At 32.3% G+C, this 13,327-nt stretch overlaps 2 long non-coding RNA genes across 2 annotated transcripts; both read right to left on the minus strand.

The window, feature by feature from the left end:
* Positions 1 to 1,112: 1,112 nt before the first annotated feature.
* LOC148764228 (uncharacterized) lies at positions 1,113 to 3,035 on the minus strand. The gene is made up of 3 exons (XR_016024419.1): positions 2,905 to 3,035; positions 2,172 to 2,255; positions 1,113 to 1,313 (listed from the first exon to the last, which is right to left on the minus strand). It is a non-coding gene; the product is annotated as an uncharacterized LOC148764228 (long non-coding RNA).
* A 5,148-nt stretch (positions 3,036 to 8,183) lies between these two features.
* Positions 8,184 to 10,044, minus strand: LOC148764229 (uncharacterized). Its single transcript, XR_016024440.1, has 3 exons — positions 9,974 to 10,044; positions 9,241 to 9,324; positions 8,184 to 8,382 (listed from the first exon to the last, which is right to left on the minus strand). It is a non-coding gene; the product is annotated as an uncharacterized LOC148764229 (long non-coding RNA).
* Between the last annotated feature and the right edge of the window lie 3,283 nt (positions 10,045 to 13,327).

A 13,327-nucleotide genomic window follows, 5' to 3' on the forward strand; every position in this document is an offset into this window, starting at 1 on the left:
CCCACACATATTATAAAAAAAAGAAAAAAGGAGACAAAACCGAACCATGCTAGAGCAAAGAAAATAAAATGTTTTTATGTGAAAGCAATTAAAAATTGGTTCATAGTCCAAACTAGTGGCGACACAATAAGGTTAAAGGCCTAAAGCGACTATCATATATTTTTTAAATGACTAATATAAATCATCAATCAAAATTTTTAATTCAAATAAATCAACTATCACATAAAATAAAGATAATATAATAATATGATATAAACTTTAAATTAAAATAAAAAATTTGTAAATATTAAAATAATAGTACTTAATTATTGAATACTTATTACAAACCGTAAATAAGGCTCATTATTTTATAAAGATAATAACATAACAGACTTCTTATTTATTCTTTGAAGAAAAATTGAAGTAAAAAAGAAGAAGGAAGAAAGAGCAAATGAGAAAAGAAGAATGCCAAAATAGATATTATACATTGAAAAAAAAATAATTGATTTTATATAAAAGAAAAAAATAGTTGTTGAAATTTATTAAATATGTTAATTGGAAATAGGAGAAATAAGTAAAAAAAAAAAAGCTGTTCGAGATTATTAAATACATATGACTGTTAGTTGAATGAATATAAGAGAAATAATTGAGAATTAATAGCATTCTAGAAATTAAGAAATGATAAAAAAATTAAAATTTATTAACCACATAATTAGAAATGTCACGACCCGGAACTCCCATCGAGCCCGTGACAACCGCCACGACGTCTCAATTTACATTCATTACCCGGAATGTCAACCGAGACCCCGCAAGGCTTTAATATCAGCTTCTCATTTCCCCTGTGGGTAACTGTTTCCAAATACCACATTTTAAAAGATTTTAAACTGTTTCCAACTTAAACAAATGAAATAATAATTTCCGTCTCACAGGGGTATTTTTGTCATTTATCCCAAAAATCTCAAAAATCATCTAAAAATATAGTATGTAAGTGGAAAACACATATTTCTTAATCAAAAATAATTTTGGATGTCTAAAACATTCGTTTAAAATGGAATTATGACTGTTATAATAAAATAAAAATATTCAATAAAATATTCAATTTTCACATAAAACGATATTTTAAGAACACTGCATAAATAATTTTTATAGCGTAAAAGCAAAATAAATTCTTACATACCGTAATACAGATAACCAAAGTATAGAATTTAATTTACAGTGACACGTGGGCCCACGAATGACCAAAAGTATCAAAAGAAATGAACCTACAGTCTTTGGATGTGGCAAGTTCAACTGTAATCCTTGCCGATATCAGTTATCTACAATCTATTCTGAACCTGAAATGGGTGGAAATGAGGGTGGTGAGATTATAAAATCCCAGTGAGTAAACAAACATCACTCAAAATATCTAAAGTCGAGTAAAAGGAGACTATTAAAACATTTCATCAAACTGTAATTTATCATCTTTCAACTTATTTCAACCAAATGAAATCAATTTATTTAAAGCAAGTAATCAGTATGGCTTATGAATTTCTTAAAAAAACTTGGCTCATGCCAAAAATTATTATCATACTCAGTTATTTGGGATACCTTGGCCGAGGGCTATCCCAACTGAGTCCGCCAAGGCTATTAGAAAGTCATGTTTTTATTTTGAAAACATAGCCATTCCTTGACGTTGGCCGAGTTCCCCTTCACGAGGTGGTTTGGCGTGAAGTGAACTCTAAAAGTTATACCTCAGGAGTTACCCTACTCGCCTCTCCAACCGAGGTAAAAATATAACAGGATTCCGTGCCCCTCTAATAGGCTAGTCCACAGAATCCAACCCACTGCAGCAGGTCAAACCCACCATACAATAAAATTTTGACAGCATGACAGGGCTAATATATTACTACCCAGCCTGCAAGGGTAAAATAAAGCAATTCATATAATTCATAAAAACATAGCCCAGCCAGTCATGCCAATACAATAACATAAGCCATTAATTCAATTTTAAATTTACAACATATCAGTGGTCTCCAATTACTCTATTTTCAAAATCGTTATTTCGTTTCAAGACAATTTATAAAATATTTTCATTTAAACTCATTTTGTTTACAAAACATAAAAATTTACCATTTAAACTCATTTTCATAAAATTCACCAAAACCGAATAAAAACATACTTTAGATAATTAAAATGATGGTAAGGTTACTCACCGTGTCTAGAGTGAGGATTTTCGAAATACTCAGACTATTGGTCCTCGGGTGCAATTCTCTTGCCTTTATCAGAGGACTCACCACCTTGACACAGTACAAAATCGAGAAATTCACCACATTGGTACTAAATTGAAATTAAACTAATTTAGACTACTAATGCTTGATATGGAATGCAAAAATGTCTAAATTTTTGCCTAAATGCGGTGTTAGCCTATTTCGGTCTTTTACCCGATAAATTGATATACGCGTCCGTTTAAACTCCAAATTAATTTTTTTCAGTTTCTACACCTCAATTGCACCCAAATTGACTTAATGTCCCTCAGTGTGGTGCAAATTATCAGTCCCGATAACAAATTACGAAAATACCCCTAGTGGGTAAAAATTTGTATTTTTGCTCCGAAAATATCCATTATTTTTCTAGGCTCATAATTCATCATTATTCATCATAATTCCTCAAATAACCATCAAGATCAGCAGCCAATATTCCCCTAGAAAATTCAGCATAATGGGTTTCAATGGGAGAAAATTATATTTCTAGCTTATTTTTGCTATATTTCAATATAACTTAACTAAAATCACTTAATTCAATTAAAATCAACCAAAAATCAAGCTCAAAACTCATCCATGGAGGTTTGGCCAGCATGGGTGTCCATACCCACTTTCTAATTTTGCATGGAAATGAGAAAAAAATGCATGGGTAGTGAAAATCACAAGGAAAATCAATGAAATTTACCTTTTTAATGCTTGATTTCTTGATTTCTCTTGATTTTCTCCAAATTTTTCAGGTAGGATTCTTGTTTTTTTTTTTCCCCTTTTCTCCCCTGGTTTGGACAGCTGAAGAAGATGAGAATTCCGGAATTTTTACCTTTTTAAAGGCTAAAATAATATAATATTATTTTATTCCTTTTTTTAATGTTTTATTAATTCCTTAAATTCTAGCCATCCATTTGTTTCCAAATTTTCACCATACACTTGTCCCACATATCCATAGCTTAGGTAAAATTATCAGACTTATCCAAAGTCTTGGTGGAGTAATTTTTGAAATTTACACTTTTACCCCCGTAAAAGTCAAAAATTACATTTTTGCCCCAAAAATTGAAAAATTGCCCATAGACATATTTTTCATCCCTTATACTCATACCATTCTCCAATTTGTCAAATTTGATCTAAATTCTCTCAAAATCTCAAATTTTGTCCGCGGGTGGTAAAATTACGATTTTGCCCCTACACTCTAGAAATCACTGGAATTAAACTTTTTCACTGCCAAACCCTCAAATTATACTCCAATACTCAAATCATACTCCAATAAGTCAAATGGGGCTAAAAAAATTCTTTTCTAAAAATTCCCATTGTGTCCTTGGGTGGCAAATGACCATTTTGCCCCTAGACAGTAAAAATTCTAGTTTGACTTCAAATTGATCCTCGAACTCCAAATCACCATATTAAACCATTCTGGGACTTTAATATTCTTAATTTCATTTTAAATTCTCTATTTGATCTAGTTCGAGACTTAAATTAACTTAATTGTACCATTTGGTACATTGTCGTCTTTTAACGATTTTTCTTTCAAGGCTTTCCAAGTATGCAAGCATATTGTCAATCATATGAATGACATGGAAAGTATTTTATAAGATCGGGCTTGACAACACTACCCCCCTTAAAATAAAATTTTGACCTCAAAATTTCATGTACTGAACTCAGAGAAAAGGTAGGGGTATTATTTTCTCATCTAATGCTCGACTTCTTATGTCTTCCCCTTTATAGGGAATTTCGATTTGTTCACCTCATTTACCTCCAATTCAACTCAAGTACTTCGCTTATGTCTATTATTATCCTTTAAAATCAGATCAACAATAACCTTCACAATTATGATCTCTTATATCGAGACACCAAGCATGCTTTTATTACTATCATTAAGCTTGAACCATAACTCCATCTCAATCATACCAATTTCGATCGCATTTTATTCTTATTTAGGTATACCAATCACTATCTTATTACTTCATTCCATATCAAACTTCTCGACTTTCATTCATTCATCCTATCCTCATACACTATTGTGTAGTTTACAACATCATTAACACGCCATACTCATTCCTGTACATATCCTCAGCGTTCAGGAAAATTAATGGCTTTAATTATTTCTACATATTTCATGTTTACTTTGCATTTAGGAAATTTCAATCTTCTTAATCCTATTAATCCATCTCATATGGCTTAATCGTACTATAGATTATATTCCCTTAACTATTTCTCCAAAATTCCTTAGGTCACCATAAATCGTCTTCTGATAAGATTCTTAATCGTTACATTATCTATACAACTCATCAAATATATTGAGTTCAAATCTTGAACCACTAAAACCATTATTCATTTAGTTGGGTACATCACTACTCCACACATACATATACATATACATTCAAATGTCTATATTCCTCATTATGTATACGAGTCTCTGTTTTCAAATGCCTTCAGACTAATTTCTCTTAATTCATTCCCATCCACAATCAAGATTCAATAGAATAAGCTTCATAATTCATACAAATTCTCATCATGCCTGTGTATAGTTCCTCATCATTTATATACTTATATTCTCTTCTTATTGTTTCCAATTATATGCTTAAGTTTCCTTGTACTGTATATCATTGCATCACAATGTCATCTCCATTGAATTATAATCTATTATGCGTGTATGTTTTATAATCCCATTGGTATCTAAAAAATTTATCTTGACTTGATCATTGCATCTTATGCAATACTACAATTCCTAAAAGTCATCCTTATTCCTCGATTATCCTTCATGTCTCCTATATATTGTATCTTTATTGCATTTCGATATTGATTTGTCACTTAAAACTCAGATTCATTTGAATCATGTATGCCTCACGCATTTTCGAATTCCAATTCCCATAATATATTAAGAAAGTTTCATTATCTGACTTCATTATCAAGGTTAACTTCTATCATCCTTTATTCCACTCTTTCATATGAATATAACATCATTCTTCCTTAACTAATTTACAAATTGTACTTGAAATTACAAGACTTGAAACTAAATTCTCCTCAAGTACTTTTTAATGTTAATACTTATACCACTTTCAGCTTATAGCTTCCTTTTTATAACTACATAACTTAATGCTTGCTTTCACAAGATCCATGGCAGAACTTCTCTTGAGTATTTCCTTAGGGATATTTATTTTAAATTTATGTCTCATAACATATGATCATTTAACCCGTAACTTAGCCATTTGGCTCCTTAGCAAGTTTCAAAGTCACGCATCTTATGCCCATCATGTATAACTTATAATTCTTTCTCAAGGGCGTGTAAACATTCTTGAAACACTTAATCACTTATTTACTCTTTTATACACCAAGTATATCATTTCCATAAAGGCATGCCCAACTACTCATGCTTCAATTTATCTCCATGGGTTTCTATCATGTCACCTAGTTTACTTGTGTTGTTACTAATCCTTTCCTTTCAACAAGGTCAAGACAAGATCAGTATATTCTCATAACAATATTCTATATAAACTCATTTGCTATATCATTATTGAAATCTTTATTTACATTTTCCTCACTTGCTATTGACATCTCTTATCAGTATCTCATACATTCATCTAACCTTTCGCTCGCTTCCTCTTTAGTCTTTAACAAGACTTAATCTCTTGTCTTCTTTATTTCTTAAGATTTGACTTCAGTCATCATATTATCCATCTTAACACTCCACATGTTAATTTATTTTTATGTAGCCATCTCAAAAATTCTCTAACTTTTCTTTCTCTTACATGCCAATATATATAAGGCAATAATAAAAAAAACTTTGCAATTTCTCTCATCATCTTTATCTTAATACCTCCCAATGCACTTAAGACTCCAAACAACAAAGCTTAGCATGAAAACCAATGACCATTCTTCAACTCGTGTGTTTTATCTTCATGCCACTCTCAATTTGCTCTGCTTTCTAGCCATTAGGGGTTCTTAACGTGACAGCGTTTGATAGTCAGTACTGTGGCGTTGCAACGGTTTGAATTCACTTTATCTTAGCAACTCTTCCACCTTTAAAGCTACTACCTCAATTATTCACAATCGTGTGGCTTCCTTTCGAGTCTATACCACAATTAGCAAGACTAACTTTCTATCACAAGTGTGAAATCAAAACATTGATTTAACGTATTTTTTTTTTGCCACTAGCATTCATATATCTTTACCATAACATTTAATACGAGTTTGTTTAAGCAAAGATCTCCAAATTTATTCATAGCTACATGTATCTCAAATTGCTCATCACTTATCATCAGTCAATAAATCCCACTCGAAAATACCCTTTCCATATTGTATAGTGATTTCACCATATAGCATCACTGCACGATGTTCCTCCATTCTACTATCATGGATACTCCATAGAAATTAATTAAAAGATTTACGTACCCTAACTAATGCTTATTCCATTTAATCATATCTTAAATACTTCAAACTTGTAAATTACAACTCCAAATGTATGTCCATATATTGATAATCTTTATATATTTCATGATCATGAAAACTACAACTTACAAACTAGCTTTCTATCATACGTACTTTATTAGAGCACTAATTTCAACTTATTTAATCTACCCTTGGTGGTATGTCAAAATCATCCCTGTCTCGGTTGCAATCCAGAGGAATCTCTCCTCTGTATATCCGTATGAGCTGGTGGAGATGGAGCAGCTACCGTAGCCCGTCCTAACTGTGGACAATCTCTCCTAATGTGACCCAGTTGATCACAATGAAAACATCGTGCAGGCCCTCTGCACGGCCCAACATGATAATTCCCACAATTTCTGCATCTACGTGAACTTCCTGAAACAGAGGAGTTTTTGCCCCTGTTTGGTGGCTGACTAGAAGATACACTTAGATTTCTCCTTTTTGCTAACTCAGCTCGCAAACTCTTATTTTCATTCGCAAGCTTCTCGGCTCTTAAAGCCATTCGCACCACCTCTTTAGCCACGGTTGCGTCCGACTCACCCATAAAAGAAACACAACTATGTTGCCTAGCCTCTTTAAGCTTCTTAGAATCAGAAACATCTAGCACTGGTGGTAGGACAGGAGGTGGGGATGGTAGTACTAAAGGAGCGGCTAGAGGAACTGTAGGAAGAGCTTGACCAGCCTGAGCCTGGCCAGCAATAGCAGTAAAGAAGGTTGCTAATGCCTGAACTGCCTCAAGATGCATAGCAGGAATACTAGTAAGTGGTAGAGGAGGTGGAGGATGTGGAGGAGTCTTGGTTTGTTCAGCAGCAGGTGCTGCCCGAATGGTGGATGCAGTCAATTCCTCCTCTATTGCACTTAACTGACGACGTTGGAAACGACCTCTTCCCCTTCCAGCTGATCTAGTGAAAGGTGGTTGTTCGCGTCGAGGAGACATAATAATCTATAATAGGGAACAAAGTGAGTTTAGGCAACCTCAGGCTCTATATGCTTATGCATGTATTTTATTCAACCTAACCTAACTTAACTCGGGGCCACACTAACACTGTAAATTTTTAAAACAGCTTTAAAATAACTTTAAACCCAAAACTCTAATCTTTCAAACCAACAGCTCTGATACCAACTTAATTGTCATGACCCGGAACTCCCATCGAGCCCGTGACAACCGCCGCGACGTCTCAATTTACATTCATTACCCGGAATGTCAACCGAGACCCCGCAAGGCTTTAATATCAGCTTCTCATTTCCCCTGTGGGTAACTGTTTCCAAATACCACATTTTAAAAGATTTTAAACTGTTTCCAACTTAAACAAATGAAATAATAATTTCCGTCTCACAGGGGTATTTTTGTCATTTATCCCAAAAATCTCAAAAATCATCTAAAAATATAGTATGTAAGTGGAAAACACATATTTCTTAATCAAAAATAATTTTGGATGTCTAAAACATTCGTTTAAAATGGAATTATGACTGTTATAATAAAATAAAAATATTCAATAAAATATTCAATTTTCACATAAAACGATATTTTAAGAACACTGCATAAATAATTTTTATAGCGTAAAAGCAAAATAAATTCTTACATACCGTAATACAGATAACCAAAGTATAGAATTTAATTTACAGTGACACGTGGGCCCACGAATGACCAAAAGTATCAAAAGAAATGAACCTACAGTCTTTGGATGTGGCAAGTTCAACTGTAATCCTTGCCGATATCAGTTATCTACAATCTATTCTGAACCTGAAATGGGTGGAAATGAGGGTGGTGAGATTATAAAATCCCAGTGAGTAAACAAACATCACTCAAAATATCTAAAGTCGAGTAAAAGGAGACTATTAAAACATTTCATCAAACTGTAATTTATCATCTTTCAACTTATTTCAACCAAATGAAATCAATTTATTTAAAGCAAGTAATCAGTATGGCTTATGAATTTCTTAAAAAAACTTGGCTCATGCCAAAAATTATTATCATACTCAGTTATTTGGGATACCTTGGCCGAGGGCTATCCCAACTGAGTCCGCCAAGGCTATTAGAAAGTCATGTTTTTATTTTGAAAACATAGCCATTCCTTGACGTTGGCCGAGTTCCCCTTCACGAGGTGGTTTGGCGTGAAGTGAACTCTAAAAGTTATACCTCAGGAGTTACCCTACTCGCCTCTCCAACCGAGGTAAAAATATAACAGGATTCCGTGCCCCTCTAATAGGCTAGTCCACAGAATCCAACCCACTGCAGCAGGTCAAACCCACCATACAATAAAATTTTGACAGCATGACAGGGCTAATATATTACTACCCAGCCTGCAAGGGTAAAATAAAGCAATTCATATAATTCATAAAAACATAGCCCAGCCAGTCATGCCAATACAATAACATAAGCCATTAATTCAATTTTAAATTTACAACATATCAGTGGTCTCCAATTACTCTATTTTCAAAATCGTTATTTCGTTTCAAGACAATTTATAAAATATTTTCATTTAAACTCATTTTGTTTACAAAACATAAAAATTTACCATTTAAACTCATTTTCATAAAATTCACCAAAACCGAATAAAAACATACTTTAGATAATTAAAATGATGGTAAGGTTACTCACCGTGTCTAGAGTGAGGATTTTCGAAATACTCAGACTATTGGTCCTCGGGTGCAATTCTCTTGCCTTTATCAGAGGACTCACCACCTTGACACAGTACAAAATCGAGAAATTCACCACATTGGTACTAAATTGAAATTAAACTAATTTAGACTACTAATGCTTGATATGGAATGCAAAAATGTCTAAATTTTTGCCTAAATGCGGTGTTAGCCTATTTCGGTCTTTTACCCGATAAATTGATATACGCGTCCGTTTAAACTCCAAATTAATTTTTTTCAGTTTCTACACCTCAATTGCACCCAAATTGACTTAATGTCCCTCAGTGTGGTGCAAATTATCAGTCCCGATAACAAATTACGAAAATACCCCTAGTGGGTAAAAATTTGTATTTTTGCTCCGAAAATATCCATTATTTTTCTAGGCTCATAATTCATCATTATTCATCATAATTCCTCAAATAACCATCAAGATCAGCAGCCAATATTCCCCTAGAAAATTCAGCATAATGGGTTTCAATGGGAGAAAATTATATTTCTAGCTTATTTTTGCTATATTTCAATATAACTTAACTAAAATCACTTAATTCAATTAAAATCAACCAAAAATCAAGCTCAAAACTCATCCATGGAGGTTTGGCCAGCATGGGTGTCCATACCCACTTTCTAATTTTGCATGGAAATGAGAAAAAAATGCATGGGTAGTGAAAATCACAAGGAAAATCAATGAAATTTACCTTTTTAATGCTTGATTTCTTGATTTCTCTTGATTTTCTCCAAATTTTTCAGGTAGGATTCTTGTTTTTTTTTTCCCCTTTTCTCCCCTGGTTTGGACAGCTGAAGAAGATGAGAATTCCGGAATTTTTACCTTTTTAAAGGCTAAAATAATATAATATTATTTTATTCATTTTTTTAATGTTTTATTAATTCCTTAAATTCTAGCCATCCATTTGTTTCCAAATTTTCACCATACACTTGTCCCACATATCCATAGCTTAGGTAAAATTATCAGACTTATCCAAAGTCTTGGTGGAGTAATTTTTGAAATTTACACTTTTACCCCCGTAAAAGTCAAAAATTACATTTTTGCCCCAAAAATTGAAAAATTGCCCATAGACATATTTTTCATCCCTTATACTCATACCATTCTCCAATTTGTCAAATTTGATCTAAATTCTCTCAAAATCTCAAATTTTGTCCGCGGGTGGTAAAATTACGATTTTGCCCCTACACTCTAGAAATCACTGGAATTAAACTTTTTCACTGCCAAACCCTCAAATTATACTCCAATACTCAAATCATACTCCAATAAGTCAAATGGGGCTAAAAAAATTCTTTTCTAAAAATTCCCATTGTGTCCTTGGGTGGCAAATGACCATTTTGCCCCTAGACAGTAAAAATTCTAGTTTGACTTCAAATTGATCCTCGAACTCCAAATCACCATATTAAACCATTCTGGGACTTTAATATTCTTAATTTCATTTTAAATTCTCTATTTGATCTAGTTCGAGACTTAAATTAACTTAATTGTACCATTTGGTACATTGTCGTCTTTTAACGATTTTTCTTTCAAGGCTTTCCAAGTATGCAAGCATATTGTCAATCATATGAATGACATGGAAAGTATTTTATAAGATCGGGCTTGACAAGAAAAGTGAGAAAATAAATAATTTTATTAATTATTAATTATTTTTATATATTTTTAAAATTTTATATATTTTTAATATAATAAATTATATTATAAAATTATAAAACCTTTTCAAATTTTGGGCCTCTCTAAATTGGGGGCCTAAAGCCTTTGCTTGGGTGGCTTGACCCAAGGGCCAATCCTGGTCCAAACCCCTAACTATTGGCGAAGAGCCAAAAAAAATGTATCTCTAATAAATTTCTTCTCATTTTTAAAATTTTAAACTAAATGGTTACATCGTGTTGTTGTGAGATTAAATTTTATTGAATAGATTTAAAAGATTATTATTGTAATTTATTGTTTAAATAGTTATACTATTTTCAATGCATGAACATAATGTTCAGTTTTTGTTACTTTAAAAATATAAATTGAGAAATTTTCATATTTGATGATTTTTGTACAAAAATATTTAAGAAAAGCAGGAATAAATAAAGAAGACAAAAAAGAAAAAATATTAGGAAAAAAAGGTTTCATACTTTTTTCATCATTTTATTCATTTTTCTTCCTTCTTTCTATTATCTAAAACGAAGGAAGTATTAAAATAGAAAATGAAACATGAGATAACAAATAAGAATAATAGAAGAAACTCAAATTTTCATTTTACATTTTTCCCTTTTCAATAGCATATTATTTGTCACGACCCGAAACTCTCCATCGAGCCCGTGACAACTATCGCGAAGCCTCGACAAACATTCTTCACCCCGAATGCCGATTGAAATCTCGCAAGGCTCTCGTATCAGCTTTCACACTTCCCCGGTGAGCAATAGTTATCAAAGATCGTAATTCGAAAGATTACAAGTCATTTCCAAATCAGAACATAACATATTGTTTTTTGGCTTACAAAGGCATTTTCGTCATTTGTCGTCGAAAATCTCAAAACTTATTAAAAATATCGTAGGTAAGTAGAAAATATATATTTAGTGATTTAAAAACAAATTAAGTATCTAAAACGTTCATTCGAAGTGAAAATTTGACCATTTGAATATAATAAAAATATTCAATAAAATAAACTATTTTCTTGTAAAATAATTTCTTTATAAAGCTATTAGTAAATAATTCTTATAGCGTAAAAGTTAATTATATTCATATATACTATAAAGCAAATAACCAAAGCATAAAATTACTTTACAGCGACACGTGGGCTCACATCTAACCAAAATGCATCGAAAGCTGAAAACCTACAGCTTTTGTCGATTCAAGTCCAAATGAAGGTCTTTGTCAAATTCGGCTAACTATGGAATTCCCTGAGCCTGAAATGTGAGGAAATGAGGGTGGTGAGATTATAAAATCCCAGTGAGTAAACAGACACCATCTAAACTATCTAAAGACGAGTAAATGGAGACGAATTAAAATATTCTTTTCCAATATATGTTTCATAACATGAATATTCAGTTTACTCAATTAATCAACATGGCTTATATATCTCACAAAACTTGGCTCTTGCCAAAATCATTCCCGGGGATGCCTTGGCCTAGGCATCTGACCGAGACCACCAAGGCTATTTGAAATACCCCATACTTTGATATGGTGATAAATAAAGTTGAGCGAATGCAAATTGAAGTCAATTAAAATGTTTAAAAGTGATAAGAGACGAAAGGAGTAGTTTAGGATAAAATATTTCGCAAGTGAGAAAATAACAATAAAATAATAATAATTTTATCGGAGGAGAATTTATGAGATAAAAGGCGATTTGGAAGTCAAGTGAGGCATAATAAGGTATTTTTGGTACCAAGGAGACAAGATAAATTTTTTAGAATAAAATAATATTTTATTAATAAAATAATATTAAAATATTAATATTTAGCCGGATGTCGAAGTCAATCAAGAAGGAGGATCATATGGTTGATCCAAGTGGGGGAGAAGATGACAAGCCCGACTCTACAGAAATATTTGTGATGACATACATGTGGTGGATAGCATGTTTACATGCTAAGAGAGTCTTGAAAAATTTACAAAAGTCGGTATTGTACCTAGAGGTACAATAAAGTTGATTTAAGCCTCGAACTAGATCAAATAGAGAATTTACAATGAAATTAAGAATTTTAAAGTCCCAGAATGGGTTAATATGGTGATTTGGAGTTCGAGGATCAATTTGGAGTCAAACTGGAATTTTCGCTATCTAGGGGTAAAATGGTCATTTGCCACCTGGGGACAAAATGAAAATTTTTAGAAAAGATTTTTGGCCCCATTTCACTTATTGGAGTAAGATTTGAGGTTTAGAAGTGAAAAATTTTAATTTCGGTATAATTTGGAGAAAAAGGGTAAAATGGTAATTTTACCATTCGGAATCGAAAATTTAATTTTTTGAAAGGATTTTGATCAAATTTAATTATTTGGAGTGTGAAATGAGTATGAGGAGTGAAAATTATGCATTATGGAAAATTTTCAATTTTTGGGGTAAAAA

The sequence above is a fragment of the Theobroma cacao genome, chromosome 2, assembly GCF_053813885.1.
Source record: "Theobroma cacao isolate CCN51 chromosome 2, ASM5381388v1, whole genome shotgun sequence".
NCBI classification, from domain to species: domain Eukaryota; kingdom Viridiplantae; phylum Streptophyta; class Magnoliopsida; order Malvales; family Malvaceae; genus Theobroma; species Theobroma cacao.